Genomic DNA, 14,827 nt, shown 5'->3' with positions numbered 1-14,827 from the left:
AACAGCACTTATCAGTTGACCGGGGCAGCTCTAGCAGCGCAGAAATGTAAAGAACTGACTTGTTGGAAAGGTGGCATCCTGTGACTGTGCCATGATGAAAGTCACTGAGCTCTTCAGTAAAGCCATTCTACTGCCAATGTTTGTTTATGGAGAACTGTGTGCTCAATTGTATACACCTGTCGGCAACGGATGTGGCTGAAATGGCCAAATCCACAAATTTGAAGGGGTGTCCACATTCTTTTGTATAGAGTGCATTTGGAATGGATTAATTTGTATTTTTTACTCATCAATTTACACACAATACCACTTTTATGACAAAGCAAAAACAGATTTTAGACATTTTAGCAAATGTATTAAAAAAATTATAAAACTGATATCACATTTACTCAGTACTTTGTTGAAGCACCTTTGGCGGCGATTACAGCCTCGAGTTGTCTTGGATATAGCGCTACAAGCTTAGCTTGTTTGGGGAGTTTCTCCCATTTCTTCTCTGCAGATCCTCTTAAGTGCTATCAAGTTGGATGGGGAGTGTCGCTGCAGTTATTTTCAGGTCTCTCCAGAGATGTTCGATCGGGTTCAAGTCTGAGCTCTGGCTGGGCCACTCAAGGACATTCAGAGACTTGTCCCGAAGCCACTCCTGCATTGTCTTGGCTGTGTGGTTAGGGTCATTGTCCTGTTGGAAGGTGAACCTTCGCCCCAGTCTGAGGTCCTGAACGCTCCGGAGCAGGTTTTCATCAAGGATCTCTCTGTACTTTTCTCTGTTTATCTTTCCCCCAATACTGACTAGTCTCCCAGTCCCTGCTGCTGAAAAACATAATGCTGCCACAACTATGCTTCAATGTAGGCATGGTGCGAGGTTTCCTCCAGAAGTGATGCTTTGCATTCAGTCCAAAGAGTTGGTTTCATCAGACCAGAGAATTGTCTTTCTCATGGTCTGAGAGTCTTTAGGTGCCTTTTGGCAAACTCTAAGCAGGCGGTCATGTGCCTTTTACTGAGGAGTGGCTTCCGTCTGGCCACTCTACCATAAAGGCCTGATTGGTGGAGTACTGCAGAGATCGTTGTTCTTCTGGAAGGTTCTCCCATCTCCACAGAGGAACCCTACAGCTCTGTCAGTGTGACCATCAGGTTCTTGCTCACCTCCCTGACCAAGGCCCTCCATTCCCGATTGCTCAGTTTGGCCAGGCGGCCAGCACTAGGAAGAGTCTTGGTTGTTCCAAACTTCTTCCATTTAAGAATGATGGAGGCCAATGTGTTCTTGGAGACCTTCAACTCTGCAGACATTTTTTGGTAGCCTTCTCCAGATCTGTGCCTCGACACAAAGCTCTACAGACAATTCCTTCGACCTCATGGCTTGGTTTTTGCTTGGATATGCACTTTCAACTGTGGGACCTTATATAGACAGGTGTTTGCCTTTCCAAATCATGTCCAATCAATTTAATTTACCACAGGTGGACTCTAATGAAGTTGCAGAAACATCAAGGATGATCAATTGAAACAGGGTGTACCTGAGCTCAATTTCGAGTCTCATAGCAAAGGGTCTGAATGTAAATAAGTCATTTCTGTTTGTTATTTAAATACATTTGCAAAAAAAAGCCTTTTTTTGTTTTGTCATTATGGGGTATTGTGTGTAGTAGATTGATGAGGATTTTTATTTAATTGAATCCATTTTAGAATAAGGCTGTAACGTAATAACATGTGGAAAAGGTCAAGGGGTCTGAATACTTCCCGAATGCACTGTATGTAGTGTATGTTAGAGAACAGAGGAGGATACAGATGTGGGATCTTAATTTGAGCCAGTTTGCTACAGCAGGAAAATAATTCTGCAGCATCGGGTAATGTGGATTATAATTAATGGACAATTTTTGTAGGGGTTGATACATCTTTCGTTAAGGCAAATCAAGTCTGATATTTTAAAGTGGAATTAAACATTTTAGAAGCCTTTTAAACCTTAAATATACTACAAGTTTGAAAATTCTCAGCGACAAAAGTGATCCAAGTTAAAATTATATGACTGTATAGGCTTATATTATGACCTTTTACATTCTGTTCAGGAGGTTGACATTTACAGATTTCATGCACCAGACTCCCTTAAGAACAGATGGATCTCTTGCATGTCATTCACACTGATCTGACATTTTTAAAGAAACTGTGTACAACTTTCAATATAATGCATCTCAATAGGAAAATAGTGCTTTTGCACAATGTTAGAAACCTAATATTCCACAAATTACTTTGTAATTTCAATAACAGGTATTCTTATCAACATTTTAGTTTTTTAATAAACTAATGTCTTCACAGTGTTGCATATTTGTTTCTAGGGCACAACATGTGCTTCAAAAGTAGATTTCGTATTGGGGTTGTTCCGTCTCAAAAAGCAGAAGATTTCAACACCAACCATCTCAAATTGTTCTGAAATCATTTCTGTAGTTCGGAACAGATACGGTGAGCATTCCGGAAACATTATTTTGTTGAATTATAATTTGATCTCTGAGAAATTAAGCTAATTGAATACCCCCAAATTGGCCATTTTTATTTATAGGGTTCATATAATATTCAATAATTATAGTACCTAACATCCAATTTGGACCAAACCTTTTTCTAACAATGAGTAAGGAATCCAAAGAACTGGTCAGAAGCCATCCACTGTTTCAAATGTTTAGCATTTGTGGCACAAACCCAATATAATTCAATAGTACACATATTAGCATTTTCGCGCTTCATTTCCAATTGGCTTGCTGAAATGACATGGAACGACCCATCGGCCCAATATAGGCTGGATGTCAATCAACATTTTTTTAATTATATTATATATATATATTATATATTTTTTAATCAACCAGTTTTGTCCTTTTCAAGTTACAGATGTAGAATAGAGTTAAGCTGCCATGACATTACACTTTAAGAGTCATGACATATCCACATGTTGACTTTCTTGAAATCATTTTTGCTCTGTGTGTCTCAGCAAACCATTTGCTATCACTGTTCTGTATCTAACCCCAGAAATAGATGTCTAGCATCCCTTCAAAAAAAAAGAGAGACTGGGCGGAGCCGGAATATCACCACAGAGCATTTTCAAATAGGCTTCCATCCAAGTGCCTCCAGCACACCCCCCCCCACACACACACCATAATTGCAGTGTCAATGCACCCCTTGAACCAAAAAGGCTTCTGCAGTGAATCAGACATAATTCCCATGAGGCACAAGAAGAAAAAAAGGCTTATGTTTCTTCAATGGAGGATCCTCTGTTTCCAGGCTCAAAATGGAAATAGACTGACCTCCACCACCATGGACCAATCACAACAGAGCGATTGGAGCGTTCATTGAGTTAATTGTTTCCTGACACTGAGGTACAGTAAAGTGATTTAGGGACAAAGAAAGTGGGCAGTGTGCTACTCAATGCATGGAATTGTGTGCGTCTATTCTCCAACATTCACTTTCACATGGAGAGAAAATAAATAATATTTTTGGATATTGTAACATTGATATGTTGATATGAAAGGAGTATAGCATAGCTGCCAATCATCGTATTCATAGATACGGATTGTAAACGTTCATCTGATTTATCATAATCCTATTCAAAGTGGGAAAACAAGTACTTCCTTTAGTTGCGAAAAACAGAAAAAATAATTTAGCACATCCATCGTAACCATACAATGTTAGTGAAGCTTGTTAGATATCCCATTGATCGAAATGTTAGCACAGGCCCATAGCATGTTAATGCACATACACTCAACATATACATGCCCTACACCCTACACACACAGACTCACAAAGACAAGACCCAGAAGATAGCTAGCAAGAGAACCCCCATAGCCTAGGGAAGAACTAGCTAGCACCAGCTGGCACCTTGCTGTGGTAACTCCCTCCATAATGGTAGCTAATTGACGCGCAGCGCCAACAAGTCAAGCCTCCCTTTCATCTGTCCATGAAAGAAAAGGCTTGGGCTGGGTTTGGATGAGGGACAGGAGAGGGTAGGCTGCCTAGTGCCAACACCCATTGACGGTCATGAAATATGTATGGTTGCCGAGCAGCAGCCAGCCGTAATTGATCAGAGGGCACCATTGTGACGGCACACCCCTATTTGGCTGCACCTGTGGACCCTTCCACTCCATTAGTCCTCTATGATGATCAGAGAGAGGAAGGAGACACCCCCTGATGATTTACTGCCACTCTCACACTGGGTCTTGGGCCTTGGTCTTCACTGTTATGGAAGGGGGGTTTGGATGCTATCCTTCAATGTTATCCAGCGTCTTTGCTAAGGTTGTTTACATAGGGAGGGCTTAAGTCTTTCACATGCAATACAGATATGAATAGTGTGAAGTCAAAAAGGATTGTTTCGTCGATTTAAATATGTAGAAATATATTAAAGAGCTATAGCTTGCACAGGCATAGCAGTTATGCTACTGCCTTTATTCTGACTATCATGCTAAACAACATGGCCTAGAGCCTATCTAGCTGCAGAATCATCTGAATGAACCATCCTATGCATAATATGCATTCGTAACAGTCGCAGGTAGCAGCGCTATTCTTCACCATAGCAATGACCAGAATCTGGTGTCATTGTTTGCACACAGGAAAGGGCCCACATGTAATCCCCTGGCAGATGTCAGGCGCCACATTCTCATTCATTTCATGCATTGTTAGCTGCCCCTCAATAAGAGGTCTGCTAAATTACTTAATAATCATCATCAGGAGAATTGTAATTGCACAAACATTGCAGAAGACAGGACGAGGACGGCCTGTGATGTGTGTACCACTGCTGAACCCAATTCCCAGTTATGTGACGATAATCCATATGGACAGGTGAATTACAGAGAATTCCCTGGCAGATTGTGTGGACTTAGACAATCAATGGGTTGCAGCTGAGAAGTGCAGCGAGTTCTGAGAAAAGGCATATGTTTGTCCTGCACTGTAGCTCTTTTGTTGCTTTCCTTGTTCCTTCTTGAAGTAATCACAGATCTGAGGAGACTGGTGAGAAGACCAATATGGTGGACAGGGCTGTGGATTTTGAGAGTTTGAGACCCATTCCCCTGCACTCATTGATTCCTTATCTATACAGTGTCATATGTCAAGGCCTGTCAATCCAGAGCAGTAATCACCTTGAAGGGATGGATTGTGGTAGGTTGGAAAGCCTTTTTTTAGAGAACGTTTAAAGCCACTGAGAGAGATTGATTACTTTTACAGTGATAGGGGTAAAATCATCTGTTTAAAGCCCTAGAATTACCATCAGTATCAATCTAAACATATGAGTCTTCATAGACTTTACGGCTGTTATGATAATACTAGTACTGAGCGATTAGTGATTTTTGAGGTCAGTTCGGTTTTAGTTTGACTGTTAGAAAATAATCACAGATTTCAGTTTCAAATATTTTCTTTTAAGGATTAAATGCACTATGCATTTTGTGGGCTGAATGCTGTAACACAGAATAAAACAATTAATACAAGTCCCATGATGGCAGTGACTGCCCATTACTGCTTATCACTAATTAACCATAATTTATTCACATTACTTTACTTTAGTAATATGTTTCAGTTGTGTATATTACATTTGCTTTATTTGATGACTTTATTATTTAATTCAAAGTCACCATCTCATCTCTATAGAGCTGCTTCCTAAGCTGTCTGACAAAATCACTATTTTAGTAGTTCAAAGTAAGGCATACTTTTATGACAGCTGAATACCAGCTATCAATCATTTGGATCATGTATTTTCAGGTAGAGATAACTCGTGCGGCAACTGCTCTCTATCCCTCTCATCGAGCATTCTTCTGTCCCTTTTAAATAGCAGTCTTAAAAGAAACACAGATTGGACAAGTAGGCAAGCAATGGATTATGGTCATTGCAGTTCATTAACATGTTTTCGGCTCTAAACTATGTCGAATATTGGCCTGTTGAAAACAACAGGCCTACATCGCATAGTCCGGGCTTGATCTGATTTATCTCTAAAAAGCCTGTTTTAGAGAACGTTTAAAGCCACTGAGAGAGAATGATTACTCTTCTTTCGGATTACAAATTGGTCCTGCATGCTCTAGAACTCTTTCGGAATACAAATTGGTCCTGCATGCTCTAGAACTCTTTCGGATTACAAATTGGTCCTGCATGCTCTAGAACTCTTTCGGATTACAAATTGATTGCAGGCCTTGAATCACTCCGTTTATTGATATTCCTCCTATCGCAAACTGCATCCACTCCGTTCATTTTGATCTCCCTGCTGAAAGAAAAAAGGTTACTGAATGTTTGATGTCTGCATACAAATTAAGAATGCTCTATTGAGAAATTTTACAAATCAATGACTCGGGAGTTTAAAAGAATCGGAGGTTCCATCTTGGTTTCCCACGTCGGTTAATTGGAAAAGTGTGAATGCGTAGGCTAAGTGTACACACTTCACCTTAACAGTACAACTTCTTAATAATCTTCTACTCTTAACTCTAAAGAACTCCACCAAGCTTATATAACTGGATGACGATTCAAATAGACGACAAAAGTTCATAGAATATTTGACATTCGATGGTGTGTCTGTACAAAGATGTGCCAGTCTGAAAAGGCTCCAAGGCAGCCATCTTATAATAGCTTCCTGAGCAGAACAAGGCCATGACACGCTGAATTGAATTTCATTGTGGACACCAAGGCTGTGGGATGTTTGGCTCATTGTTAGAGTCATCTCATTTCCTCCTGCCGTTGGCGGTTTCCACTTCTTGTTGTGTCAGGTCAGGCAGGTGAAATGTGTCATGACCAAACGTAGGGAAAAAGTTGCGTTACATCTAATTTAATGGAGCTGGTTTTTTCTATGTCAAGTGCATGTTAATTAAACATTAGTATGATTACAGGAAGCCGAGTAGCATGTTTCTATAAAAAAAATATTGAATCAGATTTACTGGAGCTGACGTCATTCTAAGTGTAATTGACAGTGTAAAGCTGACCCTGAGATACACAGTACAACTCATTCATCTGTACATGTGTATTTATGAAGAGGATGTTGGGTGACATTCCGGTCCAAGGTTACATAGCAGGGTGTATATACTTATTTCCTACAACAGAAAAAAAAATCAAGGTTAGTGAGCACTATTTACTGTCGATCACATGCATATGTCTACTTAACACCCTGAGTGCGTCGATCCAGTCTCTCTACACGTTTTGAAATTGGTCATCAAAAATTATACTATATGATACTAAATTCTTGGTTTCATGAAGAAAGACCATTGCCACCTACCGATTTTAGTATATACACAATACACCCATCTTAATGCGGTTGCTGTTCAGTAAATCGATAGAAAGGTTAAGAAAACAGCTCTGCACACCTTGGGTCATCCAAACACAGATTGGAAGAAACTGTCTAAATGTGCATATTTCCACCAAAAGGCCAACGGCTTAGATTTAATGAGCAACATCTTGAAAAACAGAAGACATCTTTGGAGGCCAAAGTCGAAATGATGAGCCAAAGAAGAACAAAACCAAGGTACACAAGTAGATTGAGAATTGACCCATGCCTCATTAAAAATTCCCTTTCTTTCACCGTTCAGTCACTTTCTGTGTGCCTGAGCAGTAATTTGTTGCAGGGGCGTTGATGAGTGAGAACGGCATATCACCCTAATGGGCATGTGAGGGGGTGGTCTGCACTCTGAGGGTTGTAGCATCTACCAATGACTCAGCCATTCAGCGCTGGCCTGCACACAGGTTTCTCTCTCTTCCTGTTCTGTTCCCTGTTTCAATGCAATAAAGCGTGCTGTTAACACATGCTTTCATAAAAGCCCACTTTTGTTATGTGTTTGTCTCTTATGCAGTACAGCACATATTCAAGGTAGTTATTAACAATGTAGTCAAACCTGTTGAACACATTCTGCAGTTATGACAATCAAATGCCCTTCTTCAAATCAACCCTCTCTGAAAACTGGCAATTTTATGAAATCATCCCTCCATCACTCGCAAATACCATATTACAAGACAGAAATATTGTGTTATTGTACATATATCATTTCTGTCAAATGCGGTAAACACAGCAAACCCACACACATGCATAAAAACTAGCTGCACCTCCCAAAATAACAAAGCTAGCGTAACATGCAATTACAGTGCTACATGTGTTGGTTTAGTTTAATTTAGTGCATGTTTGAGGGCTGAAATAAAGCTAGGAGAAAACCCTTAGCAGAGAATGATTGAGGAACGCTCTCAGGTTTGTGGTGCTCAGAAGCTGTCTTTGCAACACTCCATAATAAGTGTGGCTTTCGAATTATTATTCTTCACTGGAGTGGTGTTATGTAACTATTGCCGCTTATGCAATACTTTCTATGTGAAATACCCATTCAACATACCAAACAGAGAGGCCATTAATTGAATGCACTATGTACCTAGGCTTTTTGTCACAAAAAGCTTTATGTAGTGGAGAACTTGTGTCAAAGATACCTTGACAAAGTGGATGCATTATGGGATGGAAAAGGGAAGAAAACATTTCCACCCACGTTGTCTCCTCTTGTGTGGTAAATCCATTTCACAAGACACCCATCTCTCATTGAAATCCCACTGACCTCACAGAAAGTCTAAATAAACAGATAGGAAATGAGGGGCAAGAGCTTGCCTGTAGTTCCATTTATATGTTAATCTGTTGCAGCCTTGGTCTTGGGCTTTGAGTGATTCTCGTATAAGGCAAGGTAATGAATTCAGCTGGACATATTCTGCTGTACGTGACATTAAAACTTGAAACTTGGTCATGTAGAGCCTACACATCCTTTGAACTCAGAGACAATCCATCATTATGTAGGTCCTGCAATGCATTAGGTTCAAGCCTCCGTAATTGTCCCATTTCTTTAGAAGATAACTGGTTTGTAGTGAAATGGCTGGTGTATATAAATCACCTTTGTAACCATGGGTAATCGTAACTCCAGAGGACAAAGCATATACATTTGCCTTTTGTCCAGTGCAAAGAATAAATGTAGAAGAAGAAGAAGATGAAGAAGAGGACTTCTTTATGGACTACTAACTAAAATTCACCTCTTGAGTCTCTCCATTTGCATGATGGATTGTACATTTTGTCAAAGTGAAGGAGCATTGGACCTGCACTGTTTCACCCCCTCAAACACCACAGTACATTAATGGAATTTTAACGCTCCTGTGAGTTTTGGTTGTAACGACATTAATTCTTCATCGTGTGTGTGAGGACAAGATGGCACCAACAGACACGGTCACCCTATTTCTAGCTCCTAGCCAACTTTGTAGTGTTTCATTTTTGTGTGTGTTACACACAGACAAAAAATAACCTTTGGACATTAGAATAGAGGTCACTGCCAGAAATGTAACTTCCCTGACCTGGATCCTTTGTTTGAACTTCATGAGGCAACTCTATTCATCCCGGGGGCAGCATCAAAACACTGACGTCTGGAGAAAAGTAAGAAGTGGGGCCATAGTCAAACTCAGGCGGCGTGCATACCATCGACTGCTTCAGAGTATATTACTCTCTAACGTTCAGTCCCTGGACAAGAAAGTAGACAAGCTCAGGGCGAGGATCTCCTTCTAGAGTGCCATCAGGGACTGTTTTACAGAATCATGGCTCTCTGGATATATTGTCCCCGTCCATCAGCCAGCGGAGTTCTCTATCCATCGCATGGACAGGAAGAAAGAACTCTCCGGGGAAGAAAGGCAGAGTTTTTTTTCATGATTAACAACTCATTGTGTGATTGTGGCAACGTACAGGAAATCAAGTAATTTTGTTCTCCCGGTCTGGAATACCTCACCATCAAATTCCGAACACATTACCCCAAAGATACTTTTCAGTCATCATCACAGTCATGTATATCCCCCACTCCCAAGCAGACACCTTGACGGTTCTCAGGAAATCTGAGGAAAACGCTACCGAAATTCTATCAATACATCAACTGAGCTACACACACATCATGTACCCTGGATCAATACTACTCTCCCTTCCGGTACGGCTACAATGCCATCCCCCGACCTCCGTTTCGGCAAATCGGATCACGCCTCCATTCTGCTCCTCCCCAGCTATAAACAGAAACTTAAACAGGAAGCACCCATGGAAAGGACTGTTCAATGTTGGTCTGACCAATTGGAATCTATGATTCAAGATGGTTTTGATCACGCGGATTGGGAAATGTTCCGGGTCGCCTCTGAGAATAATATGACGTATACACCGACTCGGTGACTGGGTTCATCAGGAAGTGCATAGAGAATGTTGTTCCCACTGTGATGATTAGAACTTATCCAAACCAAAAGCTGTGGATAGATGACAGCATTCATGCAGAACTGAATGTGCGAACCACCACATTTAAACATGGCAAGGTGACTGGGAACATAGACACGTACAAACAGACCAGCTATGACCTCAATAAGGCAATCAGAGACAAAACGACAGTACAGGGACAAAGTGGAGTCGAAATTAAACGGCTCAGACACGAGACGTATGTGGCAAGGACTCCAGATAATCATGGCTTATAAATGGAAATCCAGCCACATAACAGACACGACGCCTCGCTCCCAGATACGATTTAAAAGTTCTGTATTGACTGACCTTCATGTCTTAAAGTAATAATGGACTGTCGTTTCTCTTTGCTTATTTGAGCTGTTCTTGCCATGGACTTGGTATTTTAGCAAATAGGGCTATGTTCTATATACCACCCCTACCTTGTCACAACACAACTGATTGGCTCAAACGCATTAAGAAGGAAAAAAAAAAACTTTTAACAAGGCACACCTGTTAATTGAAATGTATTCCAGGTGACTATTTCGTGAAGCTGGTTGAGAGAATGCCATGAATGTGCAAGGCTGTCATCAAGGCAAAAAGTGATACTTTGAAGAATCGCAAACAGAAAACTATATTTTGATCTGTTTCACACTTTTTCAGTTACTATATGATTACATGTGTTATTTCCTAGGTTTGATGTCTTCACTATTATTCTACAATGTAGAAAATAGTACAAATATATCTATATATACACACACACACAAACACACACAGTGTTAAAAACATTAGGAACACCTGCATTTTCCATGACATAGACTGACCATGTGAAAGCTAAACTCCCTTATTGATGTCACCTGTTAAATCCTCTTCAATAAGTGTAGATGAATGGGAGGAGACAGGTTAAAGAAAGATTTTTAAGCCTTGAGACAACTGAGACATGGATTGTGTATATGTGCCATTCAGAGGGTGAATGGGCAAGACAAAATATTTATGTGCCTTTGAACGGGGTATGATAGTAGGTGCCAGATGTTGCAGTTCTTGAGTGTCTCAAGAACTGCAATGTTGCTGGGTTTTTCACACTCAAGAATGGTCCACCACCCAAAGGACATCCAGACAACTTAACACAACTGTGGGAAGCATTGGAGTCAACATGGACCAGCATCCCTGTGGAACACTTTGGACACCTTGTAGAGTTGATGCACGACGAATTGAGGCTGTTCTGCAACTCAATATTAGGATAGTGTTCCTAATGTTTTGTGCACTCGGTGGGTGGGTGTGTGTTAATTCCGATCTTTTTACTTTTTGGATTTGTGTGTATTGTTTTTTATTGCCAGGTATTATTACTGCACTGTTGGAGCTAGAACCACATTTCACTGCACCTGCCATACCATCTGCAAATCTGTGTACGTGACCAATAAACTTCGATTTGATATCCCTTCTAAACTCCATATAGCCCACAATAGCAGATGCTTGACACGTCATACCCGACATATTTGTCTCAGTTACTCATTCCAGTGTGAAATGATATGTTTTTAAAGAAATTTGACCCAAGGGCCGAAAATAAATTGTTTCACATGGCTATCAAGAAAAGTACACAGACCTAGCCAGAGAGGCGCTTTCTAGGTTATAGTAACTACAACCCAAGGCTATATGTTTGGGCTCCCAAGTGGCGCAGCGGTCTAAGGAATGCATCTCAATGCTATAGTCGTCACTACAGACACCCTGGTTCGAATTCAGGCTGTATCACAACCGGCCGTGATTGAGAGTCTCATAAGGCTGCGGACAATTGGCCCAGCGTTGTCCAGGTTTGGCCGGTGTAGGCCGCCATTGTAAATAAGAATTTGTTCATTACTGACTTACCTAGTTAAATAAAAAATTTAATAAATGTATTTATGTGCACTGCAAATATTCAAATGGTATTTGTGGCACATAGTCAGTAGGTCAAATAAATGACAGACCACTTGAGAGCCCTTACCTCTTCCACATCCCAGCTTCTGTGGTTAATGAGTTCAGACTCTATGTGCTGCTTGACTGGCCAGAGCAGCAGAAAGGGGCCCCTTTACAAGGAGTCAAAGGTACTGACCTGGAATAAGGGTTCAGGGGTACGTGAAGGGCCATGGAGCCAGTGAGAATGCGCATCTGGGGAGTACTGAGTCGGAAGGTCATGCACTGATTGTGCTGAATTGCGGCTAACTTTGAGGGTCACTCGACCACACAAAGGGTCGGTCAATGATTTCGATGGTAGTTAACGCATGGCCGGATGGAGCGGCAGGTTTTGACGGAGTGATCAGTCGATAAGGCAACATGTCAGGCTGCCCACGAGTTATCCCTTTTGCCTTAGCCCTGGAGTCATGGCCATAGTTGTTTGGTTAAAGTAACTCTTATTGGTGTCCAGCAGCTAACCATCTCGTGTTCCCCCGGTGTCTTCAAACCCTTTCTCCACACTGTATTCAACAATATTCAACAACGCCCTCTGGAGTTCATGCTATCGTCTGGCACTCACATCTAGCCTTGCTTGTCATTTCACTATGTTGATTTCCAGGCTCCTTCCATATTCATTCTCAGTTCCCTCATACACAGTAACAGTTTTTGTTTCTTCTCCACAATTCGCCATTTGTCCCAGGGCCCTTCGACACCTAATGTTTGTATTCGCTCGACGCAGTGGAAAGCAGAGCAGAGAAGAGAAGAGCACTGGTGTCCTGAGCTGAACCAAGCAACAGTCAGGGAGGATTATTTGCTGAAGAAAGTCGCCACTGCTAAAATTCACCAACTCCCTACTATAATAGCTCAAACGCAATAAGCTGTTCATGTAGTTTATCAATATGCATAAATGCGTGCGCTCTCGTATTCCTCAGTTTCGCGGTTTGATAGCGAATGGTCTATTTGATAGAGATTCAATCTCATTCCGTTGTGCACAATGTTTATAGCTGAAAGGGGGAAGGCAAATCTGTTGATGATTATTCCCAGCTGTCTCTGCAAGATTCCAGTTCCCTTGTGTCCCACAGACATGAAAAAGAGAAGATATCACAAGCTACAGCATCAAATGCTGCAAACAGCAGTTTAATGTAGTCCTCTGTCTTGGCCACTGGGATGGTTAGGCTGTAATGAACTGATGTTTATTTCCCTTGGCTTCATCTGTAATGAGAAATTACGTCTGTGTGGTACAAAGGTACAGTATATGGGCGATTCACATACTAAAGGCCAGCCTTTCAAAAGAAATGTCTCCTCAGTGACAACACATATTCTAAAACTATTGTGAAGAAATGGCAGATATGAATGTTCAGTCATGAGGGGTATTCAGACTACAGTGAAACTAGGACACCTGTGTACATACTGGGCCATCGCTTCGAGCATCAAAGAGAACAGATTTTCTTTGGAGAGTCCTTTTAAGGCTTTTTAGCCACTTTTTTTGATAGATCATAGGGATTAGGTAACCTTAAGCAACAAAGGCATACGGAATATGCATATAATGTTATTGTTTTATGTGAAATATTAGCATTACCTGCCTTGAGGCACCTGCTTTCAAAATAGAGTCATATAGATAGGTACCTTTATTGAACAAGGCATGCTTTTATCACTGCATATCAATATTTGGTTTGATGCTGCCTTTGGTCACTTCAGCAAGTTAAAAAAACTAAAAGACTTAGAAAAGTATCGCTTAGAAACAGTTTATTTTGTGCTCTGTTACTCATGAGGGCCAATTCATTCATTCCTCTGAAGGGTATCATCTCAGAACACAAGTCTACTTTCCACATTGCTTTTATGATTTCAGTCTTAACAAATGGTCGTTTAACGTCTTCTTTTACTCTCTGTTCAGTCATGTCCTTTGCCTTAAAACATTGCCTCATATGAAGAGAAACGTTCCCTTTCCCCAATGTATAATCCAGCGCCAGCTCCCCACGTAATGAGATATGCAGCAGGGCATGTATTTAATGCTACTCTGAAGTTCATTTGCCACCTCCATCTGCAACATAATAAATCTCCATCCAGCATACCCAAATCATAACCTTTTCCTCCAGTAAATTATTATCTCATTGCAGGAACGTTCAGCAAAATTCTAAATATTTATGATTATTAAGAAAACCCTAGCAATGGAAACATCTGGCGATTTCAATTTGCAAACCAGACGGATAAAGTGTTATGCCTCACGGCACTTTTGTCGTAAAATAAATGAATGAGTGGACTTATATTTCCCATTGAGAGATTTCTCCATGGCCCCTACTTTATTGCTCCTCACCAGCTCCTACACTGACAGGATGTACAGTATACTTCCTTACTCCAATCCAGCTCATCCACTAAATGTGTTTGTTTTGAAACACCACAGCAGCATATTGTCCCATCACATGTTAAAGATCACTCGTGAACAGACTGGCATCAAAACATGTCAGATCCATTTACCAAGTAATTTGAATGCAATATTACTTGAAATTGGTCTACGGAAAACAATTGGGCTCTGTTCAGAGGTTGTATTGTGAGAATCCACAAGGAGGAGGAACAGATGTGGACACTGGCAGAGTCCAAGAAAAATAATCAACCATGGACACTCCTGATGATGTCATCACCAGCTGATTTGCTCATTAACACCCTGGTTGAATCGCCTTAAAACATTCTATATGTGAGGACCTACAACAGAACTTC

This window comes from Oncorhynchus kisutch, linkage group LG19 (assembly GCF_002021735.2).
Source record: "Oncorhynchus kisutch isolate 150728-3 linkage group LG19, Okis_V2, whole genome shotgun sequence".
NCBI classification, from domain to species: Eukaryota; Metazoa; Chordata; class Actinopteri; order Salmoniformes; family Salmonidae; genus Oncorhynchus; species Oncorhynchus kisutch.
The sequence above is the reverse complement of the archived record's forward strand: the minus strand, read 5'-3'. Positions refer to the sequence as shown.